The sequence below is a fragment of a genome, unplaced genomic scaffold (assembly GCF_019419815.1).
Source record: "Pyrus x bretschneideri cultivar Hongxiangsu unplaced genomic scaffold, Pyrus_bretschneideri_v1 Contig25, whole genome shotgun sequence".
In the NCBI taxonomy this organism is placed as follows: domain Eukaryota; kingdom Viridiplantae; phylum Streptophyta; class Magnoliopsida; order Rosales; family Rosaceae; genus Pyrus; species Pyrus x bretschneideri.
Genome location: NW_025999557.1, coordinates 1,443,642 through 1,454,305, shown reverse-complemented (window position 1 = coordinate 1,454,305; position 10,664 = coordinate 1,443,642). Strand labels below are relative to the sequence as shown.

The 10,664-nt window shown below is 38.9% G+C and overlaps 1 long non-coding RNA gene across 1 annotated transcript; it reads left to right on the top strand.

Moving 5' to 3' along the window:
* The first annotated feature begins 5,642 nt into the window (after positions 1-5,642).
* Positions 5,643-7,006, top strand: LOC103960017. Its single transcript, XR_007259418.1, has 4 exons — positions 5,643-5,750; positions 6,404-6,573; positions 6,789-6,850; positions 6,931-7,006. It is a non-coding gene; the product is annotated as an uncharacterized LOC103960017 (long non-coding RNA).
* Positions 7,007-10,664: the final 3,658 nt, after the last annotated feature.

The window sequence follows — 10,664 nt, the reverse complement described above, 5'->3', positions numbered from 1 at the left end:
TCATCAACCGTTTGGAGGCACATCATGACAAGAAAGCTGACCACAACCTGAAAGTTGATTAACCAAAGAAGGAAACCGAAGAGGAAGAAGAGCCGCTACTGGAGAAAGCCAAGGAAAAGCTCAAGGTAGACTGAGCTACAACACTCATGAGATTTATCTCTATCTAATAGCTGCAAAATATGATCACCAGCATGATCAAGGCACAATACGAATGAAGCTCACATAACTCCATGTTGTACTTAAAGCTATGCTCTAAGAAGATTAACGCCTTGAGGATGCTAATGGGTTATCAGCCACCAAAATTCATGCAGTTCGATGGAAAGGGCAATCCTAAACAATATATTGCCCATTTTATCGAAACTTGCAACAATGTTGGGACAGAGGGAGACTACCTTGTCAAGCAATTCATGCGCTCGCTAAAAGGTAACGTCTATGATTGGTACACCGATCTTGAGCCCACGTCTATCAATAGTTAGGACTAGCTTGAAAATGAATTCCTCAACAATTTTTACAACACTTGCCGTACCTTAAGCATGCTAAGTTGATAAGTACAAAACAGTGAAATGATGAACCTGTCGTTGACTACATCAATAGATGGCATTCATTAAGTCTAGATTGCAAAGATCAGCTTTTGAAACCTCCGTCATTAAGATGTTTGTTCAAGGTATGCTTAAATGAATGAAGCAATTGCAAGGCTGACAAGGATCGTGGAGGAAAATGACTTGCAAATTGCCACACTCGTCAACCGTTTGGAGGCGCATCATAACGAGAAAGCTGACCACAACCTGAAAGTTGATCAACCAAAGAAGGAAACCGAAGAGGAAGAGGAACTGCTATCGGCGAAAGCCAAGGAAAAGCTCAAGGTAGACCAAGCTACAACACTCATGAGATTTATCTCTATCCAATATCTGCAAAAGATGATCACCAGCATGATCAAGGCATAGTACGAAGGAAGCTCACATAACTCCATGTTGTACTCAAAGCTATGCTCTAAGAAGATTAACGCCTTGAGGATGCTAAGGGGTTATCAGCCGCCAAAATTCATGCAGTTCAATGGAAAGGGCAATCCCAAACAATATATTGCCCATTTTATCAAAACCTGCAACAATGTTGGGACAGAGGGAGACTACCTCGTCAAGCAATTCATGTGCTCGCTAAAAGGTAACGTCTATGATTGGTACACCAACCTTGAGCCCACGTCTATCAATAGTTAGGACTAGCTTGAAAGTGAATTCCTCAACAGTTTTTACAACACTTGCCGTACCTTAAGCATGCTGAGTTGGCAAGTACAAAACAGTGGAAGGATGAACCTGTCGTTGACTACATCAATAAATGGCATTCATTAAGTCTAGATTGCAAAGATTAGCTTTCTGAAACCTCCGCCATTAAGATGTTTGTTCAAGGTATGCATTGGGGGATACATTACATCATCCAAGGCATAAAACCAAGAACATTTGAGGAGTTGGCAACTCGATCCCATGATATGGAGCTGAGTATCTCCAATGATGGGAAAAATGAGCCAATCACTGACTTCAAGGATAAGGTGTTTGCCCCAAAGGTAGACAAGGCTGGGAAAAAGCCTGCCAAGGAAGCTTTTGCCTTCCATACAACCCTCATCAAGACTTTATCCACGCTCGTCAAGATCTCATCCAAAAACAAAACAAAGGAGATGAAGAGGGGTAAGCCTTCTTGCACCCAAGACAGGTACAAAAACACCTTGAGGGAAATGGAGCAGAAGACATACCTTTTTTCGGACTCTAACGTGGCTGCAATGCTAGACGGCTTGCTGGAAAAGAAGGTAATCGAGTTACCTAAGTACAAGTGCCCTGAAGAGATGAATCGCGTTAGCGATCCTAGGTACCACAAATACCATTATATTGTGAGTCATTTTATTGGTAAATGCCTTGTCCTCAAAGAGCTCATCATGAACCTGGCACCGAAATGGCAAATTAAACTTAACCTCGAAGAAACGGTCGTAACACACACTACTACGATTGTGTTTGGGTTCTTCGATCTCGTGCCTCTCCAAGTGACGCATGACCACTCCCATTTAGGCTCAAGCTACACAGCACCTTCTGCACAACCATCGTTGAGGGTAAACGCCCAAATGCACCTACCGACGATGAAGAAAAATGGACACTGGTAACCTAAAAAAAGACAAGGAAGCCAAAACCACAAGCTGCATGGTAAAGGTGGAGTAAGGGAGAAAGCACCGTCGCCACAACAATAGGAAGACCAAAATGAACATAAGAGCTACCAAGCCAACATATGCAGGGGAACCTATAGAGCAGAAGCCACGCATTCCCGTCTCTTTGCACGAGTACTTCCCCAAGGACTTCTTCCAATAGTGCACTACTGCTGCCTAACACATGGTTGAAATAGAGATGGAAGAAGCCTCAAAAGGCAAAGTTATCATCATCGAGGAAGAGAAAACTCTCACGCTCAATGAAAGCCTACCAACACACTTTAGCATCGAGGAAACACTAAGATTGCCCCAAGAGATGCAAAAAGCACTAGTAACATCTTGGCGAATTCCGACGATCACAAAGTGCAAGAAAGCAAGGACGAAGGCTTGAAGCTTCAGCCACATGAATATGCCGCCTGTGACACAATCAACTTCATCGACGAAGACTTGATGTTGGGCTCAAAGCTTCACAATCGTCATCTCTTCGTCTCTGGGTACATAAGGTAGCACAAAATCAATAGCATGCTTGTGGATAATAAATTGGCCATAAACATCATGCCAAAGTTAATAATGACTACAATTGACATCAAGGTGTATGAACTATCTCGAAGCCGTCTCCTAATCCATGGTTTTAACTAAGGATGACAAAGAGCGATGGGCATGATCCGAGTGGAGATGACCATTGGCGAACTCAAATCAAGCACGTGATTTCATGTGATTGATAAGAACTTCCTACAACTTACTCTTAGAAAGACCTTAGATCCACAAAAATGGAGTAGTGTCATCCACCCTTCACCAATGCTTAAAGTTCTACCAAGAAGGAGTAAAGATGATACAAGGTGACACCAAGCCATTCATTGAAGCCAAATCATATTTCACGAACGCCAAGTTCTACATATATGAAGACATGGTGCCCAAAGCTCTTCCAAAAGAGATCAAATCCATAAGAAAAGTAGCACCTAAAAAGCAGGAGTGGTAAGCCATACCCAAGAAGCAAGAAAGGGAAGCCGTGCCATCCTCAAGAAAAAACGATGATGAGCCTGTTAAGCTCGCAACAACCAAAGAGAGTGTGACGCCTTTAAAAAGACCGAACACACTAGTCTTCCGATACATCCCAATGTCGAAAAGAAAAGATGGGCGATCCCCATTCAAAAATGGAACAAGAAAATTCGACACACAACTGCACAAGGACGATATAAAGTTACTCAAGATAAATGCAGTTTTACCTCTGACACAGCTAGGCAACGCTAAAGTTTCAAAACCACCACAAGGTTTCGTAAAACCCCTGCCAAAGGGGGCGGAACCAAGCTCTATTCCAACCAAGAGGATCGAAGAAGATTTCGACCCAAACGCCTACAAACTCATGTCAAAGGCTGGGTACGATTTTGCCTCATCTTCAAATCTTGGAAAAAAAAAATGTAAACATCGTCAACGACAAAGAACGTGACCTCACCGAGACTCAAAAGAAGTTGAAGAAACATGGTTACGAAGTTGACAACAACAAAGCTGGACTTGGTTTCACACCAAATACACCCGTGAAGATTTCAAGCATAGCAAAAAATGCTAGCGCTCAACACATCAGCATGAGCGTTGAACAAAGTTAAGAGGAGCCTAAACCCGCCCCTCGAACGTCAGTATTCAATAAGTTGAATCGTTCAAAACCTAGAATTTCGGCAATTGATTGCATTGGTGGTCAAGATCGAACTTCTGTCTTCAAACGGCTTAACACGCCAACACCCTAAAGCTCTGTGTTTGAATGGTTGTTAAAACGTAAGAAACAAAGCAACACGGCTCACTCTCCTCCACGATAGTCGGCCTTGGAAAGACTTGAAGAAACCAAGAAGCCTTCTAGGAAGAGGAAGACAATGCCAAAGGAAGAAAAGCTCGACCGTCTAACTGGAAAAGACGATGTTCAAAGCTCGATTCCTTCAAGGATGAAGGGCCAAGTAACCTTGGAAGTTGACACAAAAGGACAACTGAAGGTAAAAAGGCACACCATCATCTACACTGGCCAATCTTCACGCCAACAAGTCTAAGAGGACGACACTGAAGAGAAAGTCCAAGACGTCCCATATCACAATCAAAGAAGACAAAGAAGACGAAATCCCCAAAGAAGACGTCACTGCTACACCACCACAACTCAAGGATAGGGGGCAAGAAACCGTTGTCAATGCACTTCAAGCCTGGATGAAGCTAAGATTGTCAAAATGATCGAAGCTGATTTCGTTTAAGCGGTCATAAACTTGAGATGGAACTCAAATGTTGTCTTTAAAAAATTAAGGCAACTCTGCACTTGCATAGAGTTTCGTGGCTCGAAGCAATACAACGCCTGAAGAGAAGGCAACATTCATCACCTACACCAGCTAAAACTGCACTAGGCACAAATGTTTCTTGCCTGCATGAGTTGAAACTGCAAAAGGCACCGAATCCACGCTAACTTCATACATCAACCGCCTGAGCCATTACACCTTACAGTTGCTTCATGGCCATTTGATGCATGGGGATTAGACGTTATAGGACCAATCACACCATGGTCATCTGCAGGAAAAGCCTACACCTTAGCTGCGACTGACTACTTCTCTAAGTGTGCTGAAGTCGTACCCCTAAGGGAACTCAAGAAGGAAACTGTCGTCTGTTTCATCAAGTATCATATCATCCACAGCTATGGTGTGTCTTGCTACGTCATCACTGACAACGAAAAACAGTTCTCCAACTTACTCATGGACAAGCTAATGTTCCATGTATCATGCTCCAGCCAACGGTCTTGTAGAAGCATTTAACAAAATGCTATGCAACCTCCTAAAGAAGGTAATCGGCCGAACAAAGAGAGACTAGCACAAAAGAATAACTGTGGGCATATAGGACGACACATAGAACTCATACCCAAGCTACGCCTTTTCTCTCGTAAGATTCATTTATATCATAGATGATGAGAATTAAAGAAATTAAATCTTACTTTGCATGAAAAGTTCATGTTGATGACAGGTACTATTGCTGATATCAATTGTCCCTCATTTGCTTTAATACTGCAGGTGTCTATATATATATATATATATATATATATATATTATGTAACAAGTTTTCTATCAGTTTGTTAATATGCATAACCAAAGCAGGTTTTTTAACACTCATACAAGTTTGTATTTCTGTGAAAAAAAATTTAGGAAAAACAAAATGTTGTTGAACAGATCTACATAGCGAGTCGAAAGAAAAATTAAACTCAGGAGCTACAGAATGGAAACTGGTCTGATAAAAAATAGGAAGTGAACAGATATCAGGACAGTATGAATTTTTCATTGCCATACTTGTTGCTGCTTTTAAACCAGTTGGTATAGATTCTGTTTTTATTTTCCTTTTGCTTTATCAATTTACCTTACTTCTTTGAACCAAATGCGAGTTCTAATATTGCATTGTTAACAAAATAAATTACATGAAATTGAAGCTTTCTCTGATCTCTTTTTGTTTAAATAGTATTACAAGTTTTGTGTTTATTTTTTTTTTCCCCAACAGGTGGCCTTAAAAGGAATCAAGTATGCAGAAGAATGGTAGGATCTTCATATCAAAGGTAGACATCGACTCCTTCTCTGATGTTAAACTTCTACTATGATTTTTTTATTATTACATTTTGGCAAAATCATTGCGTATCATAAACCTTATCACGATACCAAAGAACAGGGAGAGAGATGAAAAATAAAGAGGTGTATATTTGAACGTATGTTTACTTTAGAGATTTTGGATAATGATCATGAATTGTGGTGTTAGTGCATATGTAAGTTTTTTTTTCCACACTTCTGCATACTGTTTATGGCTAAATGAATTATATTTGCGGTCTTCCAAAATCTTTAACTGTTACTCTGTATGAAGTTGTATTAATTTTTTATTCATTGGTTTATGTTTTGGCCTTTTTATTCAAGGTGAGCAATTTCAATTTCTTGGATTATTTAGTAATTATCATGAATGATGTGGAGTTGGTTTGAACTATTTATGTGAATTTACATTTAGACTTTCTGGAATTTGGGTTTTAATTTCAGTAATTCCAAATTTTTTCATGGTCTGTACCCCTCTCCCTTCTTTATCGCTTATGAAGCCTTTTAATTTTAGTGATTACCCAGGTTATTTAGTTTTGACTGTTTTGGTTTTTTATTCACTGATTTTTTTATTTTATTAAGGTCGTGTATTTAATTGAGTTGTAATATATAAATTCTTGCTGAATTGAAGGGTTTATCTGTGCGACGATTACACAACTACAATTCGATTAGTTGAGCATCGGTCTTTTCATCCTTGAGTTGTTCTCAGAGCATCTGCTCTATCAATGCTTTCCTGCCTTCTATTGTCCAGGCTGAAGCAATCGTGTTGCTGACCTACTCCCACATTCCACCACCACGCAGGTAGACTTTTCCAAACGCATGAATTCCTATTGTCTCAAGCTATGTTGTATTTATGTATTTGCAACTTCAGATTATTCTAGAGCCATAGTTATGTATTTGCAACTATACATAATAGTGGTTAATTCATTTATGTATATGCAACTTCAGATATTCATAAAAGCCATAGTTATGTATTCATGAACAATAGATATTCATTTATGTATTTGCAACTTCAGATTATTCTAGAGCCATAGTTATGGAAGGAAAAAGGATTTTCTGCCTATAACACCCAAGAAAGGTAGTAGTCTTCTCTTTCTTGGTTAATTTATTAAGAAATGATTTCCTAAGCATTCTTCTTTTTAACTTATTCGTTTACAGTGTGGGAAGATTGTTGATTATCTCATTGACCCTGGCCTTCGTTGCCGGCACAAGTGGTGGAGATCCCTTATCACTTTATTGCACACGTTTCACACTGAGTTGTTAATGGGATTGCTCCGTAACTAGACAATTGTTTCCCAAAAATCTGTATTTATGTCGTTGCCATGCATTGAGCTATCTCATGAATCTTCTTATGTTTTCGGTAATTCTTTTGTGTTGCCATGTGATCGTTCAAACAGATGCACCTGCTTCTTTTCCAAATTTATGGAACATAGAGAAAAGGTCCAAGTTTTCCTTTTTCTTTGTTAACCAAGATAATTGTTGCTTAATGTTTTCCTTGGCTATCCTACTTTTAGTGTAGGTCGTGGAAAATTCTCAAATTACTGCTTTGGAGTATTAGAATAGGCATCTTGATTCTCTTTTTACTTTCATAAATATCTATTCGATTGGAAAATAGGCAAATGTATTCCTTACCCACTCATTGTTCATAGACTAACCCAAGTGTTTAGAGTCGTACTTTCTATGACTTTTTGTAAAGTGAACAGATCAAGCTCCACTCTCAACCTGGTTAGTCTTCAATCTACCAATTACTTTAATGTTATGTTTTCTAATTTGTATTTGTTCAGCCTTTCAAAATTAATGTCTGATTTCTACCATTTTTATTATTGTTCTATTGTTTTAAGCTACAGATGAAGTGTTATACATGTTAGGTAGAATTAAGAAGTGAATTAGGTGCTCTTGAGAATGCAGGGGATAATTCTATGGGTGTTAACTTGGTTTTTAGATTGATTGTTTAGCTATAACATAAAATCTCAATATTTACATTTACAATATTAGAATGCACTGATCTAAATAAGTGACTATTAAATCACTGAAAAAAAATCCTTTCTAACTGGTATAAAACCATATTCTTTTCCACCAAAAAAGACTAGGTAACCATACTTTATTCTTATTTTTATAGTATAAATTGTATAAATTAATTGCATGCATTTTAATATGTCATATTTTTCCTTGCCTAGGTTGCTTTCTTGACAATCAAGAATAATGAAGGGAAACTATAGGTGCTTCAGTGAAAGACTGATTTTTTTTTATTTTTTATTTTTTTATTTTTTTTTTTATGTAGACACAAAAGTTCTACAATTGTTTGTGTGTGGATTGTGTCGATTAAATCTTTTGTTTGTTAAAATATTCTAACATTTTAATGTTAATAATATTATATTAATCGTCTATGACATAATTTTTCTTATAGTTTCTAATCCCACAGAAACGCGCGGGTACCCATTTCTAGTAAATAACTATTTTCCAACATAGACCCAATCGTCAATCTATAGTACGTGATTATTTTTTAGAAAAATTAGTATTCGGTCCTAGTTACTAATCTCTGTTAATTAATGAAACTCTCTTTATCAACCAAAAGAGGGTGAAAAGACTACTTAGTCTTCTATCACAAAAAAAAAATGATGGGCAATAATGGAATTTCAAAGGTCTAAATTTTATTGTTTTTTATTGAAGCCTCACTTACAAGTGATGTTAAAATACCTCCAATATTAAAAAAACAAAAAAATAAAAATAAAAACCTCCGACTCCCCCCACGTTTTCTCTCTCTCCCTCTCTCCTTCTCATTTTCTAAAAAAATGTGTTCATACACACAAAGTGTGTATGTGACAACTCGTTCCGGAAATTTTAAAACGTACGTGTGAAAAGACGATTTTGCCCCTAGTGTGATTTCTTTACGTTGTGTGGTTGTTTTTGGTTGGTTGTTGGCTGATGGTGAACCACACATTCCCCCACACACACACACCTTCACCCTTTCCCCATCCCGTGCCATTTCCCTTCCCATTTTCCATCCAAACGTACGGACACACACACAAACACATCAAATCTTCACAGATCGAAGAAACAAAGTACATATCCATGCTCGTGAGGTCCATTGGAGTCTAACCATACCCATTCCAGGTAAGGATACCTTCGTTTTCACGTCGAACTCGGGATACCCGATTTTTGGTACTGTTCATGCACACGTAAATTCTTATGTTTTTGGGAATTTCAAGCTTGTAGGGAGCTTGGTGAGGTCCTTAGGAGGCTCGGGGTGGTTCATTTGAAGGTTTTGGACGTCGGGATCACGAGTTTCGAGGTTGGCAGGAGTTGGGGGTATTTTCCAGGCGAGATTTCATGGATTTTAGCACTTGAAAGTGGTATGATCTTGTTCCTCTCGTTGTAAGCTTCAATTTGGTACTAATTTTGTGAAATTTGGTAGAAAAACGAAGAAGATAGGACGATTTAAAGATTTCCCGATTTTCCGGCGCCGGCGACGGCACCGGAGTCTCGCCGGAGAAGACGACGGAATATTCTGTCAGTTTGGATGGAATATTCCTAACGCCGTTGACGGAATCCGTTAAAGTTAACGGAATATTCCTGACGGTATTAACTGACGCCGTCAGCGTGCCAAGCACGTGCCTGCGCATGGCCGACGCGTGGGGGCGCGTGCGACGGTGAAAAATTATTTTAAAAATATGGGGATGTTCCTGAGGTTGAGTAGATCACGTTGGTGTATTCATACACCCCATTTGAGCATTGTATGAGAAGTTATTTCTTAAGTTTGGTTATGTGCTTTAAAATTAATGTTTTTATAGTTGTTTCGCATATAGGTGAATCCTATCCCGAGGACGAGCGTGGTCACTCGAGGCAGGGGGGTTACGACCCTTCCACTTACCAGTGAGTGAGCTTTTGGTTTTCCGTATATACCTATATACTTATATTTTCCCAAAAATTCATTTAGAACGTTTATTCGTTATATGCCATGCCTATTTCATTCATCTTATAACGCTTCATTTCCTACTTGTAACACAATAGGGGTACCTTGGGCAATGTATGAACGATAGGTCCAAAACACACTTTGGTAAGGAATTTAACCTGGATTGTAATTTCGGTTGTCTAATCAGTTCTATGTTGTCACTTAATCAATGGAACACAGTTCGATATAGTCGCTTTTCATTTATGTTGGTAGCTATTATATAAGTTAAAACATCATCGATGGTAATCTCATTTCAATTCCATTAACTCATCCAAACTAGTATACTGGACCAAGAACTTCAAGTTTCGGGAGTAATCCGGATTAATCTCATGAGATAAAAATGATTTGAGACAGTGATTAGTATGGATTCATTGTTGTGTCATGTCTTCCTCTTCTAGGGAAGTGAATCCTATGAACCGAGTGATCTGTCGTGCTCCAAGCTAAGACAAATTGATTAGCTATCTGTCGGTGTACCAGACCATCTAACAGGGGCGTCCAAACCATCTAACAGGGGTGGCACACCCTTCAAGGATGTTGACTCGACATCCGTTAAGTACGTCTATCCTTGCAAGCATGTTTGTAGCTGGTATATGATCTCATCACTTTAGCTAGATTAGAGGAATGCATCTGGAGCAACATTGTGAAAGCTAGAATTCATCGCACTTGCTTATTACACTTGTGCAATATAGGGATCGAGATAAGACATAATGGGCAACATCCACGTAAATTTGCGTCGTTCTACATGAATGTTGACATTCTTATCTCCTCCTAATAGCAGGAAGACTGTCTCATTGAATTGACAACCCGCAAATGAGCAGTAAAGAGATCGCGTGCAAAGGCTCTAAGAGATAGTGTGAAGGAGAATCATGTTAAACAAAGATTCATATCCTTCTTTGAAGACCTATGTTGGTACATTGAGGTAGCGCAACTTGGCACATGG